The sequence below is a fragment of the Varroa destructor genome, unplaced genomic scaffold (genome assembly GCF_002443255.2).
Source record: "Varroa destructor unplaced genomic scaffold, Vdes_3.0 BEIS01000002.1, whole genome shotgun sequence".
NCBI classification, from domain to species: domain Eukaryota; kingdom Metazoa; phylum Arthropoda; class Arachnida; order Mesostigmata; family Varroidae; genus Varroa; species Varroa destructor.
In genome coordinates, this window is record NW_019211455.1 from 59,173,177 (window position 1) to 59,195,041 (window position 21,865).

Here is a 21,865-nt window from a genome sequence, read left to right on the forward strand (position 1 = left end):
ATATGCACTCATTAATGCCATGAAGGTCGGAAACCATGTACCTTCTATGAATAACATTTTCTGGCACCTTCGTGCGCTTATCGTGCCTAGTGATTTTCGGTCGTAATTGTTCTCGAACGAATAAAGATTTTTTTAGAAACACCCCAGGACTTTAAAAGATCTCTTATTGTGTAATGGTTCATTGTGTAGTTCAATATTTGTTAAGTGCTGATTCCATCCTCATTTTGTCCGGATGCGAATAAAATGATCTCGGAGTTTAGAGACCAAGGTAGACTTATCATTTTTCAATGCAATAACTTCAGTATTTGATTAAACCAAAAACAGTATTTTAAATAAAGCAGAGTGAAATAAAAGATTAATATCAAATATAAAAAAATATTAAGGTAAGCTAAAAAACTGATTATTTTTATTTTATTTAACTATTCAATACATCATATTTTAGTTTTGACGTCTGTGTTCTCTGATAATCTACTTAAAACTGTAATTGCCACTGGAAATTTTTTAATGTAGTTTTATATTTTCGCGATTTTTTTAAATCTTAAACATAGTTTTATTGAGAATATGTTGAAGTTTAACAATATTCTCAAACATGCATAGCAAGATAAGGACATATAACACTTGGCCAATAGCAAACGGCAAATTGACAGAGGTAATTGTGAATGTAGACAAACCACTTATGCGTCACAGCTAACAAAATCAACCAGTGTATAAACCTTATTGATACGTTACGAACCTAAGCACAAAGTACATGTTCTGAAAATGCTCAGGAATAGAAGATACAAGTTGTACATGGAAATTGTAGATCTATGTTTCGAACATGATACCCCAACCTGTTATAATTCCTATTTCCCCGATTTATTCATGTTTGCCTTCTTGTTAAGGTCAAACTATAGATCGCTGTGGGCGGGAAGAATGCAGCTTTTATTATCGATCTATGCTACGGATAAAGCTTTTTAAATTATCGAGTCATCGTAGCAGCTGGTAAATGACTGGACAAACAGGTACATATTTCGGGCCGTCAAACAATTAGTATATACAATAAAAATACTGTTGCAGCATCGGTAGGCACGGAGGGGTGCCGAAATCGTTTGCAAACGAAAAGACAGTCTACTGGAAAAATGATAACCACATTACTGAAACTACGTATTTCGCTCGTTGTAAACGTGCATATATATCTCTTAACGAATACGTGAATCGGTTATACGCAACAACGACGGAAATTTGGCAGCTGGAAATAACATCGCTGCCACCGCAACGAATCTGTCTGCTCAGGTGAATGACGTATCCCTCGTCCCAAGGCACGAAAACCGACATCGACACCATAGAACATCTTTGATAAGGCACGTTCCACCCAAAAAAAAATCAAATGTCTTTATCCATCCAAGTTGAGTGGAATTCATTGTGAGTAATGTATTTTCATAGACAGTGCAGCTACCGTCGGTTCTTTCGTTCGCGCTTGTTCGCTTAAAAATTTCAATGGTGTAACCGGATTAACAAGATTGGTCACATTTGCAACATGGCGTCAGACAACCTTGTTTGAATGCCCTATTGATCGTCAATTATCCAGATTAGGTGGGTTGTTTTCTATTCGACCTACGGCTTTATAAACAATCCGTAGAAATGACGCCAGCTGGTAAACGTTAATGGCGGTTGGCCGTGATGGACAACGGTGCTTTGGACGTCAGTATCGGCTGGCTCGATGACTGCTGACTGCCCGGCGGTTCAATCGACCAGGCCGCTCTTCAGTAAGGTCAATGGGTGCTTGCCAAAAGATCAGTATATTGACGCACGCACTTCTCGCGCTAATCATGAAGATGACAACATCCTTGAACCGTTTGGATCGCTCGGTAAGTATTGGCCCACAATTATTCTAACGTTGTCATCTTTCGGCGACAAATCGCCTGTCTGCTTTCTGTGCCTCGTGCTCTGTAGACATTATACTAGCAACAATAGTTTTATGTCGTTATTGTCGAGTAAAGAGCTGCTACCCAGGGGAACTCACAGTACTAAGCAACGCCAATGTTATCCCTAATGGTGTCGTTCTATAAATAGAAATAAAATACCTTATCACTCACCCATATGACATATAATTGGAAGGCGAATATTATATAGTTTCCAATACTAAAGTTCAAGCGCTCCAATGTATTTATGTTTATAGATTATATAGTTAATCTGAGACATCATTTACGTGTGTGTGGTTAGATAGATCAGATGGATCGAAATGGATCGAAACGAAGTAACTATAAAAAGGTTAATTACATATGAACAGAAGGATCCATTTGAATCAGTTAGTTGAAAGTTACAGTTTGGATAGAAGCGCTTGCACAGAAATCTGAATAACAGAAGTAGTTAATACTTGTTGAATGCAAAATGCAGCTGAGAACAATATACCACGGCTATCAAGCGCAATGCGCTAATAATTCGTATTTATTAAAACCAACCTGCAAAATATTTTTTTAGTTGTTGTGAATTTTAACAGTATGAGCGTGATATCCAGAGACTCGAAGCTTAGAAGAGGCCATAATGTAACCGCTAGGTTAGAAAAAGCTGTACTCGCTTCTTTCTAACTGTGCACTTATTTTTACCACGTTTGTATAATTGAGGTACAACCATTTAAAACCTTAGTGGGTCATACTCTTAGTATATCGTTTTTTTTTTAGTATATGCGTTTAAAAATTAACATCTCAAAACAGCGTTAAACTATTTATCCCACTTAGCTATAGACATCAGTAGAGGAGATCGATGTGTGAGAAGGCACAGATACATGTGTACATAACAGAAATGTCAAATAACCGATTATTGCTTAAGAGGCTCGAATATTTGGAACGAGAAGGTATTGATATACCTTCTCGTTCCAAATGCCTTATTGATATAAGGCATATGCTTTTTAGGCATGGCCATTGAAATCATCTTTACAGGACACATACATACGGTATATCAATTTTACTATATGCATTACACTGCTAGCGGTATCTGTTGCACGATAAACTGTGTTCAACTAGCATACTTTTAGTTGGCGTCAGTTATAAATGAACTTAATCTGCGTACCTGGATTAAATGCAGACCAACAGCCGATTCAACACAGCGCGTTACCGAGGCTTAAGCCAAAAAGCACTTTGGTCACGCATCTTGGTGACAGAATCAACCTGCCGGCCAACCTGAAGCTGGAAGAAGAGTGTTTTCGACACGTTTGTACAAAGTCAGTCTGGGGCAAATCACATGGATCAAATATTGATCGATAATCAGTGTTCCATTATTGCAGTACAATGTCAGATCACTTTCAATAGAGTGCCAACAAAGTTCCAGAGTGGCTTTGTAAATAAGAACCAAGCGTGACTTCAATTGCACTTAACAAACCAGAGTTAACTGTTTCAGCAAATGTAAACAAGACCAAAAAGTGTTTGAAAAAATTATCTTAGAAATTAATTTAACGTCGTTATTTGACTAGTCAAAATCGTACTTTGCGAAACGCATAAAAAGATATCTTCAACCTTTTTATCATCAATCAAAGTTTCAAGAGAGAGTGTTTCACTGCCTGGAATATTACAAGTGTCCCAAGGCAAAGCCTAAAAGGACAACACGATATTTCGATATTATTAAGGGACATTGACAGTCGAATGCCAAGGTAGAAGAATGGGCTACACTATGCACAGAAGAATAAACGACAAGCTTGAGTATCATTTATTCTGCAAGATTGTGTAAAGTGCCCTTTTTTTGAACGAAGTAGTTTTCGCTGTTATAGTTTTTCGTTGTTATTCTTAGACCCCTAAGCAACACGTTTCTGATAGCAAAAAAAAACCGTAATTCAAGTTATATCAGCAATTTATTCTGAATTGATAAGTTGTCATTCTGTGAATTATTAGTACTATCAGTCGGTATTATTATTTAGATTTACATCAATTTAATGGAGCTTTCTTAGGTTAAGTTCACTAGAGAAAATCAGTGCAGCTCAGATGGTGTGGACATACACAGGTCTAACGAAAGGCAAATCTAGTATCCCTTGTTTTCTTAAAAAACGACTAAATTGGATTTCAAGGTTTTATGGACACCAATATTAAGCGGTATGACTATTTGCTTTTCCAATATCTATTACAACACGACTCCACATATCTCGGAAATTGCAAAGATATAAGAAGTAACTGTTGGTTTTAATAGAAATGTTGGAAGAATATAACCCACAACATTAAATGTGTTAAAGAAGTTTAGAGAACATTCTAGCTGAAATCTGAAATACAATTTTTTTCAGCTTGGTAAGGTTGTCGGGCTCTGGCATCTGGTGTCATGATGTAAATCGTATTCCTACTGAGGCAGTAATTTTTTCATTTTCCTGTATTCGTGTCCTGCTGCATTTCCTCTAACAGGATGACAGTGCTTCAGATAAGTGTTTGACTGTAGGAATATCATGTACACATAATGCAGTTCGCATATGTTCGCATACGACAGGGCACCAGATTTAAAAAACCCTTTTTGTTACGAGCCGGAAGTAGTGCCTTTCCATTGACTCGCACAGTTTGCGGTTCAAGCTAACCGCTGTCAAAATGAATGGACTTTGGCTTTGGACGACATGTTCTCTTGTGGTTGCCCATTGTCGCCGTTGGGTGAATGATGGACTCCGGACGTTTGTTTCCATCCACACGCTCTGCAATGATATGACGGCTGCTCAGCATGACACCAACCGACTACGGTGCAAGGGTAGCCAAGTGTCTTTCCTCGCCGAAGTGGCGAAAAGTGGATCGTATAGAAACATGCAGTGCCATCTACGGCGGCAAGAGCAATGGCCGGCGGCAATACGTCGTCCTCCGCAGGAAAAACTTTCTGCCGATCAGTTCTCGACGGTCGCTGGCGATGTTAGTCAAGTGGACTACCACTTTAGCGTAGTAGAAATCGATTACTTTTAGCGGGTCATCTTGAAAGTATCTTAAGTGTCAGCTTGCTGAAAAGGTGGGGCCGAATAGAATAGAATTTGTTCTTGAACTTTCTTTTATAATTGAATGCATTTCAATCCAAACGAAGGGAAAACATACAAAATCATCTCCAACGGTTCGTAAAAATGTTTCCCTAGTCTCTTTTGCTAGCGGCAGGAAATCGTTAAGTTTTGCTGCGTGAGATAGACAGACATTAGTGTTGTGCTGAAGTGAACTGACCGAACGGCAACAAACCGATTTGTTAAGCACCTGTGTTGTAGTAGTCCTGTTTGCACTGTTCAGCTTTGGCCTTTTTGGCCTTGTTTATTTTTCCGAAGCGTAACTAAACTGTTACACGTGCCTTTCACTCCATCGCTATTATTATGATTATTGCTAGCATCCGCTTATGCAGCATCAACCATACCGCCTCTTCCTTGCCATTAGTGCCGTCATCGCCAGGACAACGTGCGTGTGCAGTTCGTCGACGGGAACTTCATTAGAATTTTGATGCGAAGCGCCGCGAATTAGATCTCGATCGGCAACTTTCATAGGTCGTTCAACGGTCCGTTTATCCGATCAGTTGTTGATTCGGCGTCATTCAATGTGGTCCACATGACAATGACGCTGCTCTTGTTAATCGTCGCCTCTGTCGCCGTTATTGCTGCCGGCAGCTGCCAAAGCAGTAGGCGCAGCACAAGTCGGGGTACAAAGCGATGTAAAGATGGGGGCGGCATAAACAATCGAACTTTTTTTTTAAGCTAAGAGAAAAGCGCCGAAAAATGAGTGAAAGAGGCCGCACAAATAAAAGAAACAAAAAGAAAAGAGATGATGAAGTCCAAACGATAATTGGAAGCTGTTGTTGTATTTTTGTTATCAAGTTATAACTGGGCGTTACAAATAGAAACTGAAGACATGGGTTAATAACAACAAGGGAAATAAAATTATGTCTTAAGAGTAAAGTAAACATAACATAAATTACGTATTTCATGGTTGTTTCGTAATTTTTTTTACTTGAATTCTCATTTATACAGTTTCATTGAAAATAAAATTGATTGTTAGCTGCTTTTACAATGAAATGTTACCATTAAAATAATCTTATTTTAATGTATAGGGATGACAATTGACATTTAGTTTTTCTCAGATTGGTTAAAGTAATTAACGTTGAGTGGTATATATATATTGTTTGATCATTTTATTATGAACTTTCTGGACGGACCTTTCGCTGACTGTTTGTAATATGTACACTGAGTACTTATTGGTCGATAATTTTGAATAATGGGTAGTGTTCTAATCACATCAGACTACCCGGTGTTAAGAAACGTTGGCCGTAAGTTGTACATGACGTGAATTCATTTGGCTTCGCAATAAAGCCTTTTTGTAGGTCCACTGAGCTATAAGCACGGTCTGGGTAAACATATCCTAAGCAAATCACTGTGTCCACCCTGCACGTATTGTAAGTACCCGTAGCCTACGCTTTGATTGTCAATGTTATACTCCGTCTGCCTCTGATCAGTTTCTCATAATAATTCAATGCATACAGCTGGCGAATTTTCATCTCAAAGCACTAAAGTCGCTGGTAATACGGTGGTATAACCGCTAGTAGCAGCTGCTTTCACTCATTTCTCCAAGGCAGATTACCCTACTTTTCGTTCAATTGTTTAAGATTGACCAATGAATTTCGTTATTGCCGCTTCATTCTAATCATGGAAAGGTCGACGGAGACATTTTAAATAGTTGTATTGTGTATGGCATTGAAAATTCATAGAATACAATAATAGAGTCCCGAAATATACATATTCAAAGTTTCCGTCCTGTAGTTTTCCGCTAACAGCAGCAGGCATCTGTGCAAGAAATAGATGACCATAAGAACAGCACCCAATTACTTCGAAACGCCCTAGAAATACTGTGTATAGATAATATATTTGTAATACTTAAACAGATAACTTGTTTATATTTTGTTTTACCGACAAGTGTACATAATAACAACGGTACTACATTATCCAGTGAAAAAAGCCAATGGCGAAATCAACAATAAATACTTGTTTTTGCGTATTTACCGTTTAAGTCGCAAGGCGACCATAAGCGCTGAATAGTTCCCACAGCAACAATAGTCGAAAATATGAGTCAGCCTGGCGATGTCGTTTTCTATTTGCCATAGATGTTGTATGTACCTGCGCGCTGATAGTGTTCAGTGGCGATGATGATAATAATTAATACTATGTTTTGACCCTTGGTGTAACCTCTTTTGTGAAGATAAGCCGCCGAACGTGAGTAACAAAAATGTGCTGAAGACTCGACGTCAAAATAGACAATGTGTTTGAACGAGATTTTGCATCAGCAAGCAGTGGCCACATTGGTAAAAGGGTGCTAACAGCAGCATCAGTTTGATGTTCGGTAGTGTCAGTACAATAATACCACTGCCAGTGGAAAACGCTAGTGCAGTCCCGCTAATTGAAAATATCAAGCAGCAAAGGATACAAATTGAGCAGGTGCTATTTCTTAAACGTCCACGAACACAATTTAGTTTTTCTACTTCTCCGTCTGTTCTCATTTGTGAAAGAAACTGTTGCACAAACTACTAATTTTTTCTCAGTTCAAATATTTAAACACAGTAGATTTTGGTAGAAAGTCTATTATGATATAATGCATGCCATCGAAACATGATACGGTAGCCAAATATGTACTAATGAGTTCTACCTTTAATTTATTATTAAGCATTTTATTAATTTACCTGTTTATATATCCATACGTGATGCACGTAGTTGTTAACAGTCAATAATTTCTAGTTCAAGGAAACTGATGCACCGCTTTTCTGGTGGAGTATTTAGACTGATTAACGAATAAACACGGCTGATGACTGTTACTGATAGAATTCTCTAAAAACATAGAATAATAGTCAGTTATATATGTTTGCTCATTTAAAAACGTAATTTACGCATCACGTTCCTCAATAGCTATATATATATATATAAGAATAAGTTTCAGCTATCTTCTCTATTATGCAGAACATACCGTGTGATATAATTATGATTATTTTAGATCAACCTATGCAACGCGATATTTCTGTTTTTTCTTATACTTATTATGATAATTTGGCTCTCTTGTCTAAGTGTTTTTCTTTTGTGACTTGAGTCACAACCTGTACACAACTATTTATCAGATTAGCGTGTAAAGGCGGCTTTACTTGTCTAGGCAGCTGGTTGCCAATACACGCTGTTGCTTTTCTGAAATTGAGGCTTGTTGAAATAGGTGCGCTCTAAGTATTGGCGTATGCTATGCGTTGATGCTGCGCCGAACATCACACTTCACGTGTTACTTTTTTCAGTTTCAGTTTCGGGTTTTATTTTCGATACTTATTTTAAACGCTTTCAGAAGTAATAACATCTCCACTTAGCAGACCAACAAAACAATAATAATAGGTTTTTAATAGTAATCATGTCAATTTATGTTTCTTTGCTTTTGCTGGTTGTTTAATAGCTCTCTCTATAAATACGCGTAGAAGCCTATTTCTATAGGTTTCTAAGAGTATGTACGGTTTACGATCTGTAACACTAAACAGCCAGAGTAAAGAATTTTGCTTGAAAGAACAGCGTACATGGCTGATAGTTTCTGATTGGCTTACGGTTCGAGACTTTTGTTTCACCGTGTCTGATTTCCATTAGCCCTAGAAGAGAAATATCAATGTTAATAAACAAACAAATAAATACGTAAATAAATAGATAAACAATGAAACGGCGCTTGAACGGCTGTTATTATTATTATAAATATATCAAAGTGTTCGACCTCTTCATATTAGATCGTTATAATAACATCCTGAACTACAATCGAAACCAGGACGAGAATAATTCACAGAAATAATTGTTAATAGTGCCCATGTAGATGATGCTTGCTGACCTAGAAGTCATTTTTCTGGATAGCCAGCACAGAGTACGAATAATGTCGTAACTAACCATAAAGCTAATATATTGTGCATATTTCAACCTATACAAAGATTAATAAAAGTAATTCTCCACTAACATAGATTTTATCTTACGCTCATTGACTATTAATTGTTTCCGTATGCTATAGGTATATTTTTCCTCAAAGCCGATTAGAGTCGAAAAGTTTGTTTATTATGCAGCATATTATAATATGTAATAGCTTCTTTGCTCCAGCAGCGGCGGCGGCAACAGCAGCAGGCGCTACGGACCTTTTCATTAGCATGTTCATCTTTAATAGATCCACCTAAATATAGTGTAGCTGCCCCGCACTCACCCGTGGAACAAACTGGTAATCCACATTCAGGACAAGCTAAACGAGAATTTTGTCCACAGCAATTTAACTTATACATGGATTAATAGCAGACATCCCCTGGAAGGGCAAAAATAAAATGCGCAAGCTTTTTTTTTTCGCTCGTGAGTGCAGATTATTTTTCAGATTATATTTTATACGTAAAGTACAAGTGTGATTTTTAAGCATGATCGTTGGTACCATTAAGTTGTGGTACATCTAGTGTCTCGTTTTAAATGTATTTCATTCTTAATGCGTATGAAAACGGTCCATGCTTGCACGTTTAACACAAAATCTTTGAGAAAACCCTATTGTTTAAGTCAAACCAATTCGAGTTTTGATTTAAAAGGTTTCTCGAACACGATTTGTAAGGAGTGGCCTTATCGACTGTACCAGTAACTAGATGCTTCATCCAAATAATCGTCTGTTCCGAATCCGCCGTACGCCATATAGAGCTAAATTAACGTCGGTCATGAGCAGCATACTCAAATTTCTTTGGGTCCTTGTGTTTAAGTCATTGCTCAATATGAAAGGTAGTGTGCAGAGGTTTGAGCAAGATGAGCTTATATAAAATACTAGTAAAATTAAGACATTAATAAATTTACGAACAGCATACATTGGTGCAAATATTAAGTAATGAGCTGATGAATATAATTAAAAATTGTTACCTTTTATTCTTTCGCGTCCTATGCATTCAATTCATAATTACTCAAGTTGTATTATTTATGCGAATTTAATTGCAATTCATAAAACCACAAATGCGCGTGCATTACCGACATACATCAGGGTCAATCAGAGTATTGTCTATGAACGGAGATATAACATGTACCGTGTCGCCAGCCAATCGCTATAAGCGCTGGTCGCCAACCGGTATTGACGCGTTCATTGGGAGAGATTATAACGTATGTTAAGAACTTGGCTTTTATTTATGATCTTTATTTGGAACTTCCAAAAACCTCGTCGTGACAAACTGATCACGACGAGAGCTACTGCTACCGCATGCATCCAAATTCTATCTTGACCTTCATGCGTAAGAGTAAGTCACCTCGGAGGCAGGTTAGACCAATATACAAAAACTCATGAATATGAATTCTAATATAACTAATATTAGTATTCTATTTTACAATATTGTACAAACAAATAAATCCGCTGCTAAAGATAACAAGGTGAAGAGGCATTGGCGTGTGATAAATACTTATTTTTATTGATAAAAAAATTACAAATCCTTTTAGGAATTGTAAGAACCTTTCTTTCTTGATACGTGTTCTGTATATGTACATGGCAGATTTGTACCATCTATTCAGTAAGGGTTAAACGTACAAATCTAAGCTGACCGAACAATTGCACTTTTTATGAAAAATTGTTGAGGAAAAAGTTTTTGTCAAAGTGATTTAAGCACTTTAAAAATTACGCGCTACCTATGTATGGATAAGTCTCCATTATTTCTCTTCTGAATCAATTTTAATGCAACGTCATTTCATTTAAAAAAGCAAACAAGTATTGAGCGTTGTTAACGAGATCTCCTGTGCTAATTTTACTTATAAGGATCTTTAGAGGTACATTATTATATCTTGGAAAGCTTATTTGTTGCTAAAAATACTGGATGTTAAAAGTGTCTTCCGCACGGCGTCCGGTGCCAGTAACACCTTCCACAAAATGCTTAGCAACGATTGTTATGCTTATAGAATAATGCCAACGTTGTTTTTGTTCTTGTTCGTGTATTCGAAAGCGGTGTTCGCGTTTTATGCCCGGTACTTACGATTTACAGCATTACTTCAGACCGCTTGCTTTTGCCAGCATTAAGGAAATTTTTCTACAATAAAGTTCGAATCTGGATCACTACGTGCCTTTAAGTTCAGGACTTAAACATGTTGCCGATTGCGCAATCAGGAGGCCGTAAATTAATTGTATCTACGTGTATCTAAACGAAACAGTGTCTCGTAATAGTAAGTAATTAGCATAAACTGTGTTTAGCGACAACAGGTGCAAAGGCTGGCACTGTTCCTTGCGTTGAGTGTTTGTTTCCGCCTGCTGCTGCGACTGCTACTGCCATAGAACCTTCTTTTATACCTATAACTTGGAATAACATTTACTTATTGTACTAATATCATTATTAATCATCTATCTATCTTTCATCTATATACTACTAAAAGTCTGTGTCTGTTAGTCTGTCTGACCCAAATCGACACCTTAAACTGGTCGGATTAGGGTGATGGTTCGCTGGAGTTTCATCTTGGAAAGGGCTGCGTGTACGATAAAGCAAGTTGGAAAAATACGTTTGTTTCCCATAGAGCGTAATGCTGAACAAACTGTTCGTTTTTTTTGACGTTTTTGCCAATTTTATGTAATCTTTTTAAGTGGGACCACTTATACGCGCATATGCAAAGGTTGCAGCGGGCTATATTTTGGTGGAATTTTTGTTGAAAATTTTGGTAATGTCAAAATAGTAGCCAAATGTGTACATGGGGGTTTATATGGGGGGTAATTCTTGACACCGATCGAAGGCTTTCCCCGAGCTGAATCTAAAGGCTGTACGCCTTCTAATACCGAAAGTGGATGTTCTGGCATGAAAAATGGTGAAAGCCCATTACGGGCCTTACCTTGTCCACGTGATAGTAACATTAACATGCGTTTCCAGCTACTGTTGAGTGTTTTATAGTAAATTTTTGATAAGTGTTAGAGCGAAAGCTGTAGCGTCTAATATGATGGATATTTTAAGTGAACATATTTTTTCGAAATTATTCTCTAATTTGTTTCAGCATTTCCACGCAACGTACCACTTTGTTGACCCAAATTTTTTACACCAACCGATAAGTCTTGACGAGTCGAGTAAACATGTAATACATTTTTTTGAAAAAAACTAAAAACAAATGGAGTTTCTTAAGTGACGCGTGCTTGAAAGTTATTAACGTACAAATCTATGTAAGGAAGGTACATTTGATACAAACCGAAAGCTCTCGATAAACAGAATCGAAATACAATGCGTGTTCACATACCTATATATCAACTTTCGGGTAGGAAGTGCCGCTTGAAAGCTGAGGATCTAGCATAGTGTTCTATATAAGCAGTCTTCTGAGCAGATAAATCTCGGAGTTGAACGAAAATGCAGTACATATCCCTCAAATTAATATGTCGGCATGAAAAAAGCGAAAACCCTATTAATCATATCGCCTTACTTAAATATTAATGAAGTAAAAATCCGTTTGAAGTGGTTTTTTGAATGAATCTTAGGTCAATATCAATTGGAAAATTGAAACAAATGTAATGTTATTCTTTTTTAATATGCTTCTAAAGAAAGATGCCAAAATATTTTAAAAAAGTATATAAACACAATCTTTAAATTTTGGTGATGCTTAGAAGCAGTCAGTATGCCAATCGAAGCATATCAAATAATGATGTCTTAATATAATATGTATAACTGCTTATTAAAAAAATATAAACATAAGAAAACCTTAACCCTTGTTGATGTTTCAGGAGAATCAATATAGCGAGCAAAACATATAAAGTCATGATGAAATTCTTATTATATCCTCATTTAGGAAACTATGTAATGACTTGTTATAAAAAAAAGAGTGTAACGTATTGGTAAAATGCCAGGAGTAGAATCCATAGGTCGGCCGACCTTATCGATTGGAACGTCTCTCAAAAGTCAAGGGCGAACTCGATTCACGTGTTTTGAGAGGTCAAAACACCGAAAAATTCTTAATTACATTGTAAAAAAAAGATACTAAAAGGCAACATTTAACAATCGAGACAAACGTTAAGTTGGCTAAGCCTCTTGGCGAACCTATTAGAACAAGCTGACAGAATTCATATAAAAGGGAAACTAGTTAAATTGGAAGAAGTAATTGCAACGATGTAATTGTTCATGTATACTTGACCTACAGCTTCTATTATCCTAAGTGAACAAATTACTCAATCAATTAAATTAATCAACGACAAAATAGGCGCAGGGGGAGGCCTATAGGTCCGTCTTATAATATACTAAATAAGTAGGTGTAACTTACAAACACCAAAACATAAATACTGCATCATTGCGATGGCTTTGCGGTTTTTAAAAATTCTTCAAAAATATTAACAGGAGACCTAGGACAAATAAGAGGGAAGGCATAAACCAATTATAGAGCAAATAGAATAAATGGCACTGTAAAAACGACCATTTTCAATGTAAGAAGAAATAAAGCATGTCATTTTGAAAACAGATCATATATTTATATACCTGTGTGTGTTTTGGCAAGAATACTAATATATCACTGAATAGATATAGAAACCACTCGGTCAGAAAATTAAAACCAAATTTAGTGTTGTTTACGCTTCTCGTTGAATAAAGATGTGTTACATATAAGTAAGTATCATATACGATTCCATCGAGGTTTTTAATGGAAGTATGACCAAAAATACCCAGGAAGCAGAAAGCGGTTTTCAACATGAACCGCAACAATATGTCTATTATTATTATTATTATTATATAGTAGGATAAACTTCACTTAACTTAATTTGAACGACAATATCATTACTACTTTCCATTGAAACGTATAACGTATTTAGTTAAGATTGAATAACGTTTTTAATTAAATTAATTTAAATTTACTAAAAATATATGATATTTACTAATCTGCAAGTTTTGTAATACTACCACGCAGCGGATATGTTGTATTGAAGCTGATTTCGATCGCATCATCAACAACCTCTAGAATTCAAAGGTAACCTGCAAAATAAACTTCGAACTTCGAAAAAATTAGAGAAGAGCTTGTTTATGATTGACTATAAACAGTGCTTTATAAGTGTATAATTCAATCTGCAACTCTTCTGTTTTTTTATAATTCCATTTATTGTGTTAACGTGAGTCGTCAACATGAGGGTCATGCTTTTTTGAGTATCAAATATATGACATCATGCTATTAGCCTTGTGCACTTTATTTTTACTACTAGAGGACGGTTCTTCAGAAGAATTCAGTATTTAAATCTAGATTGCTTTTGTAATGTTTCAGAAAAATTTAGACGTTATTAAACATTACTTACCTTATTATTATATTGAATTATTTGACGCAAAATCATTTATTCTATATATTTTTGTATTTATATTATTGTGTATTTTTATCGCTATTTAGTTTATTTTCTAGAACGTACGAACTGGGTCATGAAATTATCCGTCTGTGATAGCTTAGTGGGCAACGTATTTGTCTCTTAATCTTTAGGGATACGTTGTGGTCTAGGTTCGAACTCGGGCATTGCTTCGTGCTGAAAGCCAGCCGTCTAATAAAATGCCTAATGGAGATCCTGGACGCTAAACTCGAAATATAATGGGGTTATAAAATTGTAGGCCAAACAAAAGCTACTCGGGAAGCTGCGGAAAAATTGGTGCATGTGGGACGCAGCCATGTAAGTCTCACCTAGAAACTGACGTTAACGTTCGGGTAAAGAATATCGAGGGCATGCGTTTACTTGGGATTCTCAAAAGCTGTAAGACCTGCAAGCAGCAATTTCTTCTTCTTTTCCTTCCCCATAAGATATCATAATTTTGCGGGAACGTCTGTGGTCATTCACGGGTAGACGATCGGCAGCCTATGAACACACCTTCAAATCTATTACAATCAAATTGCAAAAAATCGGATCATCGGCCGGTCGGCTGGTCGGAACTGGAACGAAATCATTCGATAAAATTTTCTTTGAATACTTTTAAATCGAGCAGTTGATTTGTCGCCGTTCGCACACATTTATTCTACTTTGTATGTTTTGATTGAATGTTGGTTGTTCTCAGTTTTGCCAAATGTCATTCAGACATGGAAAATCTTGTTTATAGCTTGATGCGATGTAGAAAAACTGAGAAATAAGCCTGCCACTGTAACTTTCTACAATTTCATGGAATTGAAGGAACTATGACTACTACTCGTAATCGGTAACCCGATATCGAAACAAAATGATCGTGCTGGAAAGATTCCATGTAAATGATGTTATCTTTTGTAGAAATTCAAAAGCGCATTTCATAAATTCATTTCAGAATGCGTTCAGTTTACTGGTTACACGATGCGTTTGTTATCTGACTTGTCTGTTGGCACCAACAGATTTTTTTTTTAATATTAAATTATAAAAAGCTCCAAGCAAATTCTTGAATATGGTAAGAAATAGAGTGAAAGCCCATAGAATGATTACTAGCAACTTTGCACAACTTGCACGCTCGGAAGGCATTTTTCTTTCGAAACACGGGCATCTTCAAATAAACAGAAGACAGATATTATCGGGTTTTTGCTTATCACAGCAATAAGACATCGGGGTTGGCTCATCGGGGTCAGCTATGACCTAAGTATTATGAGTAATAACAATAATAATACTATACTACGAGTATTTTCCTATTTAGATCCGGCCACATAATAAGTTCGGTAGCACTGGCTGGCTCCTTTATCGCCGATGTCCGTTTATTCATGGTAGCTATCCTATAATAAGACACCAATAAGAAATGTTGATTCAGTCGAATCGACAAGAAAGATCAATCAACATTTTCGTATACGTACACGCAATGATGAGAATTACGGAATGAGAGAGAAGATTTCCAAATTTCAGATTGCGGGTATCTATTCCAATTTTTGTCATGAAAAGAATAACCGTGTAGTAAATTTTGATCTAAACTTGAACCCATAAAAATCAAACACCTGAGGCGCATATAGAACTTTGCTGATAGCTATCACCGCGCAGATGGGCTGTTGTTATACCAAAATGCAGATAGCGCGGCTTTCCGGAAGAACGTCGTCGATGACTCGACATGTGCTGTCTCCCTAAACTATCGTGAAAAAGCGAGTCCGATACTTGCTAAGGAGCACATTGTATCAGCTCTTTTAAATAGACGAATCTCATTACTGAGTCTCCTGTTAGATATAAGAAAGCTGCGAATGAAAAAAAAGCTATCAATCAGGAGCTGCACGTTTTACTAAATACTTAGTAACAAAGTAACTACGAAAGAGAAGAAAAGCGGAAATACAAAGTTCTCGGTTTATCTAGTCGATGTATGAAACCTATTTTCACTATTATAGGCTTCGCTTATATTCGCGCTGATTGTATGTAAAACCGAAGCACTCATATCTGAATACAAAATGGGTTAAGTTTTTTGAAAAAGGAAACACATGGGTCGCACTTGATGCGCTATACAGAACGTGTATGAACACTTTATGAAGCTGTGCCAATTACTCGTTGTCATGTTCGATGTTAACTGCTTTGGAAGAAAAAATCGAAGTGGTGCGTATTATGAACGAAAGCAGATTTGTTTGTTATAGTAAAAAGACGTAAATCAAAGCTTAACATGAATTGCCAGTGACGCTTCCATATTAGACTGTATTTTGAATAATAATATTTTCTATATAGCTCTAAGCCTGACTAAGTGCAATATGTTATTCTATTGAAGATACTGCATATACAACGTTTTCGAAAGAAATGTGAGGACAGCATAGAACAGGTTTGGTTTATTCCAAATTTGCCCCCATGTTCAGTGGCCTAGTTGAAACCAGTTTGAATCTGAACGCGGCACATCCAATCGATAAAATAAGTAATCATTGCTTTCAAACTACTCGATAATGTTCTTGAACTCGGATACAGTCGTTAATTCTTATTTATTTTGTGTTTTTTTTTTACTTAGTATCAGATACGACGGCTGTAAATTTCGCCAGGATTTCGGACACCTGTCTGACTGGCTGTGGCCATGATTGACTGATACGCGAGTACAGTGTTCAGCTAATCTCTATCCATGTTTTAACAGATACAATTTGCCTGCAAACAAACGACAAGGCTAAGAGAAAAAATTTTAGCGAGTGCAATCATATCGTTTATTGGTTTATTATAGATCGCGTTTGAGTTGCAGCAACAAAAGCAGCAAACGTTTCTTGTACAGATATAATCACGCTGAAACTAACGGTTATCTTGCTTCTGGGTCATGCGAAAAAGATAAATCAAGTGTGTCTCCTATCAAAGGCAATAAGACAGGTACGAGACTATGGCCCGACTGAGACAGACTACTCGCGTATCTAGATGTTTAGATCAGACGATGGGTCTGACCACAGAGAAGAAAGAGCTTTTGGTAATGGTAGCTATTGATAGATGGCGAGAGTAAAATGCATTCAGGATTGACCATGACCATCATCCATCCATTGAAAACTCTATCAAACGGAACGGATTACGCCATCTCAATGACAGCAGGTGCACGATGATAATGGCGTTGGCATCGCAGGCGGTGATCCCGCTACCATTGCCGATGCGGGTACCTCCGACGCTGGATGTAACGCTACACGACCGAACAAAGAGGGTATACGACAGCCACTACAGTTGACCACTTGCAACGCAGCTCCCCCCGCCATGCACTAGCGATTCTATGGGGAACAGGCTTGGAATAGGGGCGGCATACGAAGACGAAGTTTCGTCGCACACAAACAGCTCAATGACGTGATAGCATTGCCAGCGATCATGGTAGAAGTAGTGATAACAATAGTAATAAAACTGAGGTGGCGATGATGTTTGCGGATGAATAGTGATACTTAGGCGGGTCGGTCGGTCTATGTGAGGTTGCATCTTATATTCGGTGCGTAAATGCAAAAAGGAAGGATATCAAAAAAATGGTAATAGAGTATCGAACTCATTTTTGAGTACATTTAGCGTTTCATCGTAAAGCACGTCAATGGAAGGCAGACAACGAATCCAACAAATAATGCGGGCAAGACAGAGCGAGGAAGCATGTTCCAATTACCGCAGACGAGTCTATAACAACGTGTCACAAAAAATCGACCAAATAACGTCTATAATAACAAAGGTTTTTTTTTGTAAAATACATATTTCACACAGTTAACCATTTTCATACCAGGAAATAAAATTTTTTGCTGTTTGAGCAACTGTTGCGAATATATACCAACCTCAACTACGACCACTGAAAGTGAGTGAAGGTGTGAAGATGTAAAAAAAGAGTATTTAAATTGCGATGGATTTAAAAAAATTATATACTCTTTAGAAAAAATACACGTGGTGTTTGAAAGAGAATCCCATTGAAAGCTACAATTTCTTGAACGCCCTGCAAGCAATTGATAACAAAAGAAATGTAGCATTTAGTTCAAAGGTTGGTTATAAAAAAACAGCTTTCATGAATAGCAATTTAATTAATAAAAGTTCCTTTAATGGAGAACACTTACAAAGTGTGTTCGAGGTCGAATGGGACGTCAATGGGCGTCGTTAGCGCACAGACCCATATATATATACATACAAATGTGGCCAGGTGACCCAGCTAAATCTGGACCGTTTTATATCGGTTAGCAACGATTTTACGAATACCCTTTTATGAAAACCGGTACTACTAGAGGAACCTTCGTTCTAAGGAAGAATTGAGCAAACTTGCTTTTAACGCTATAAAACAATGCCGCGACGTCAGTGTTTGAGGGAAGAGTAACTTATCAATCTCTGCGCGCAGGAAGAGACGCCAGCAAGATAACAAAGTACCTTTGTTACCCAAACCGACAATCTTACAAGTGATTGCAGGCATTGTAAATTAACATGCGGCTGCCGAAGAAGCGGAAGCAGGTCCCAGCACAGTTTGACGGAATATCCAAAACAGATAAAGACAGTGCGGATTCCAGAGTTGATTGACGCTGTTTAAGAGTGCGTTCCTGATGATCCATACGTTTGAATGGGGTTATTTGTGAGAAATTTCGGGTAGGTAACGCTATCATATGACAAGTCATTCACACTTATGCATATACTTTTATTAACAACAGTAAACAACAGCTTTTTCTCGATATATCTCATTGCAAACATGTACTTCAATAAATCACTTCAACTCGTTCTCATCAGTTTACGATTATACAGTTCGTTCATAAGATTTGTATAACAGAAGCTGTTTTAATAAAAAAGAATTGTATAACAGATATTATAACATGAAGGCCCTGTTAGTTATAAAAGACCTAAGATTACTATACTACTATACTATACTGTTGTAAGACATGATAGTTAATGTTGCTTGATGTGTGTTGATACTGGTATCTGAAATTAGTTTTTGCATAGTAGTGTAAAGTGAAGTAACACCGCGGAATTTCACTTGTCTACGTCATTTCACTTAATAAAAATGGAGCGCAGTAGGCCATCTTCAGCGGACCTACATAAACCTAGATATTTCGCATAAGCAATGCGCTTTATTTTTGAGGCAGATTGCTTGGAGCTTCCATATTAATTTATATAACTACGGTATTCCCGAGTTTCGACGTATTGACATTTATTGTTTATCATCGCATTGCACTCACAGTTACATGTTATAAAAAAATGAAAATTCCTGGCCTTCACAGCGTAGAAAAAACTACCTTTCATTGGATTGGTAGATCGTTTGTTTCAACAAATTATATTTCACTTGTTGATTTCAGTATAAATTTCCATAAATGCTGTTTATATATGTATATCAACTTCTATACGATAAAAAAATTTGATTGCCCAATGTTTTATCAACGCAGTGATAGCTCAGTTTTATTCGTTATTTATTTCCTAAGCTTTGCCTTCTTATTTCTCCGTAGAAAAAATCGGCTTGTGATCTTCAAAATCTAGAGCATCAGTGATTGTCCAAAAACTACAGGCCATATTCTAAGTAATCTGGAACCATCAAAATTACTTTTCAAACAATGTTGGTATTCAATCATTCAGCCGCGCTAACAAAGTAGCGCAAACACTTACTTATGTGGAATTTATGACAACATGCCATACGACGCTTGTAGAAATCATTTTATGTTGGAGACAAAGAACGTTTACATTATTGCGTACATTATTACATATATTATAAACCATAGGTAGAGCTTGTGTCATTTTTTAGAAACGCCAGCGTAATAACGTCATTGAAATCGTATAAAATGTACCAATTTTAGATTACCTTGGTAAAAGATAAAGATTCTAGATACCAGGCAAAGTGTTCATGTTTGAACTTACGGGATGCTACGAACACATATGATTTAAACATATGAGTAAATCTACATAATATTGAATACAGTGCTATCTAGGAAAGCATTCCTACACGTCGTATCAATTATTCGCATCTCATAAAACTCTACCATGCATCTGCAGCTACCGGCATTAGAGCAATAGATTATAAGGCTTATCAATGGTATACGCACCAGTCGGTAGTTCGCTCTCAATTCCAAATTGCCTAAATTTAACTCGTGTAGAGTTAAATTTAGGCAATAAGGTTTTTTGTCTTCGAACTAGACGAATTATGAGCCTAATTTTTACACAAGTCGGTTTGTTTCCATTATATAAAACAATGACTGAACTTGATTAGATGAATAAAAAAATTTATTGTGTTTGTTCCTAGCTCATAACTCCACTATGAAACGCAGGTTCGAAAGTACTTTCTGCATAAGATGTTGAAATAATCGAGCACGTGCTAATTACCTGCTGCGTCGTTTTATTATAGTATGGTAGGTATTAAGTGGTTAACTGTAATAAATATTACTTATATATGATAATTTACTGTCTTTTGCGGACTCGTTTTCGTTAAAACATTCTACGATAGCGGGTTGAGAGCTGCTATCTTACAGGTAATGCAAAGATTATAGTTTATTTTTACGGCAAAGTCCTAAACGGATCATATGGAGGAGCGCTTTTGAATCATTTTGCCACGGCAAAACATCAAGGCTGATTAGGAGAGTGTAAAGTCATAACTGATTAACTCAATTCAGAAATTCGCAAAAAAATTGTCGCTGGGAATTTTTCGGGAAATCTTGCATGTAAACCTTTATTTCCAACCGCAGAAGATGCAGTTCAACCAACAATCACTTCAAATGCATAGCAAAGCCTGTTGACAATCTATGTCATTAATATTTAGTAACTCGACTCGGTAAACCTTAAAAACCATGCAGAGAGTAGAGCGCGTTAATGAAAGCAAAAATGCATTTAAAATCTATTTCTATGCTGTTTTTTTTTTACAAGTATTCGGTATATATATGTGACGGATTCGGCGGCGAACAGCCTATTCCCTGAACGGGATAAATTACCCGTGTAGGTAGGATGCTATTCAATTGTTTTAGGATTAGGTTTTAGGTTAGGTTTTAGGATTCGGTATGAAAAACACTATAGTATTTTCCAGTATTTGCTATGTTGTTAAGAGATGCATGTGTTGATACATCATTATGGACACGTTTTAATAAAGTTTCTACTAATAAAGATACCGAATATAAATATGAATATTTAACTTGAGTAATTTCTACGAATAATCATTTTTAGTTTTCAGAGAATCAATTAAATACAAGTAGAATTAGCGCATTAGGTGTAGATATGTCTAATCGATGAAACCTACAGCTTGGAACAAAATAATTTTTTGATTTTGAACCACGCTTGGTGATAATTTGTCACCAAAGTTTATAGCCTACCAATCTATTAAAATACGTCGGGATACAAATACATCGGGAATTAATTTGAATTATAATAAATGGTCGTCTATCAAGACGTTTTAATATCGTAGATTCGTTTCAACTGATAAGATGTTTCTTAGTCTTCTGGAGAGCAGTTATTTTTGCCTTTCCTTGATCACACAATGCTCTCTCTGCTCTTATACATGAAGTAACACCTTTACAATTATCAACTGCATCGATATTTAAAGACGTCGGGCTCTAACGTTAACAACTAACTCTTCTTAGCAAACCTCGGTATCTCAGTCAACGGCTTGTTAAATCGGAGTTGAGGGATCG

General features: G+C 36.6%; 1 protein-coding gene across 1 annotated transcript in view; it reads left to right on the top strand.

The window, feature by feature from the left end:
- The window catches only part of LOC111244349 (glutamate receptor ionotropic, kainate 2-like), a 321,397-nt gene continuing 299,532 nt past the window's right edge, over window positions 1-21,865 (top strand). Inside the window, exon 1 of the mRNA XM_086980426.1 lies at window positions 1-1,847. The gene's annotated coding sequence lies outside the window, so the exon portion shown is untranslated. The remainder of the gene's footprint in view (window positions 1,848-21,865) is intronic.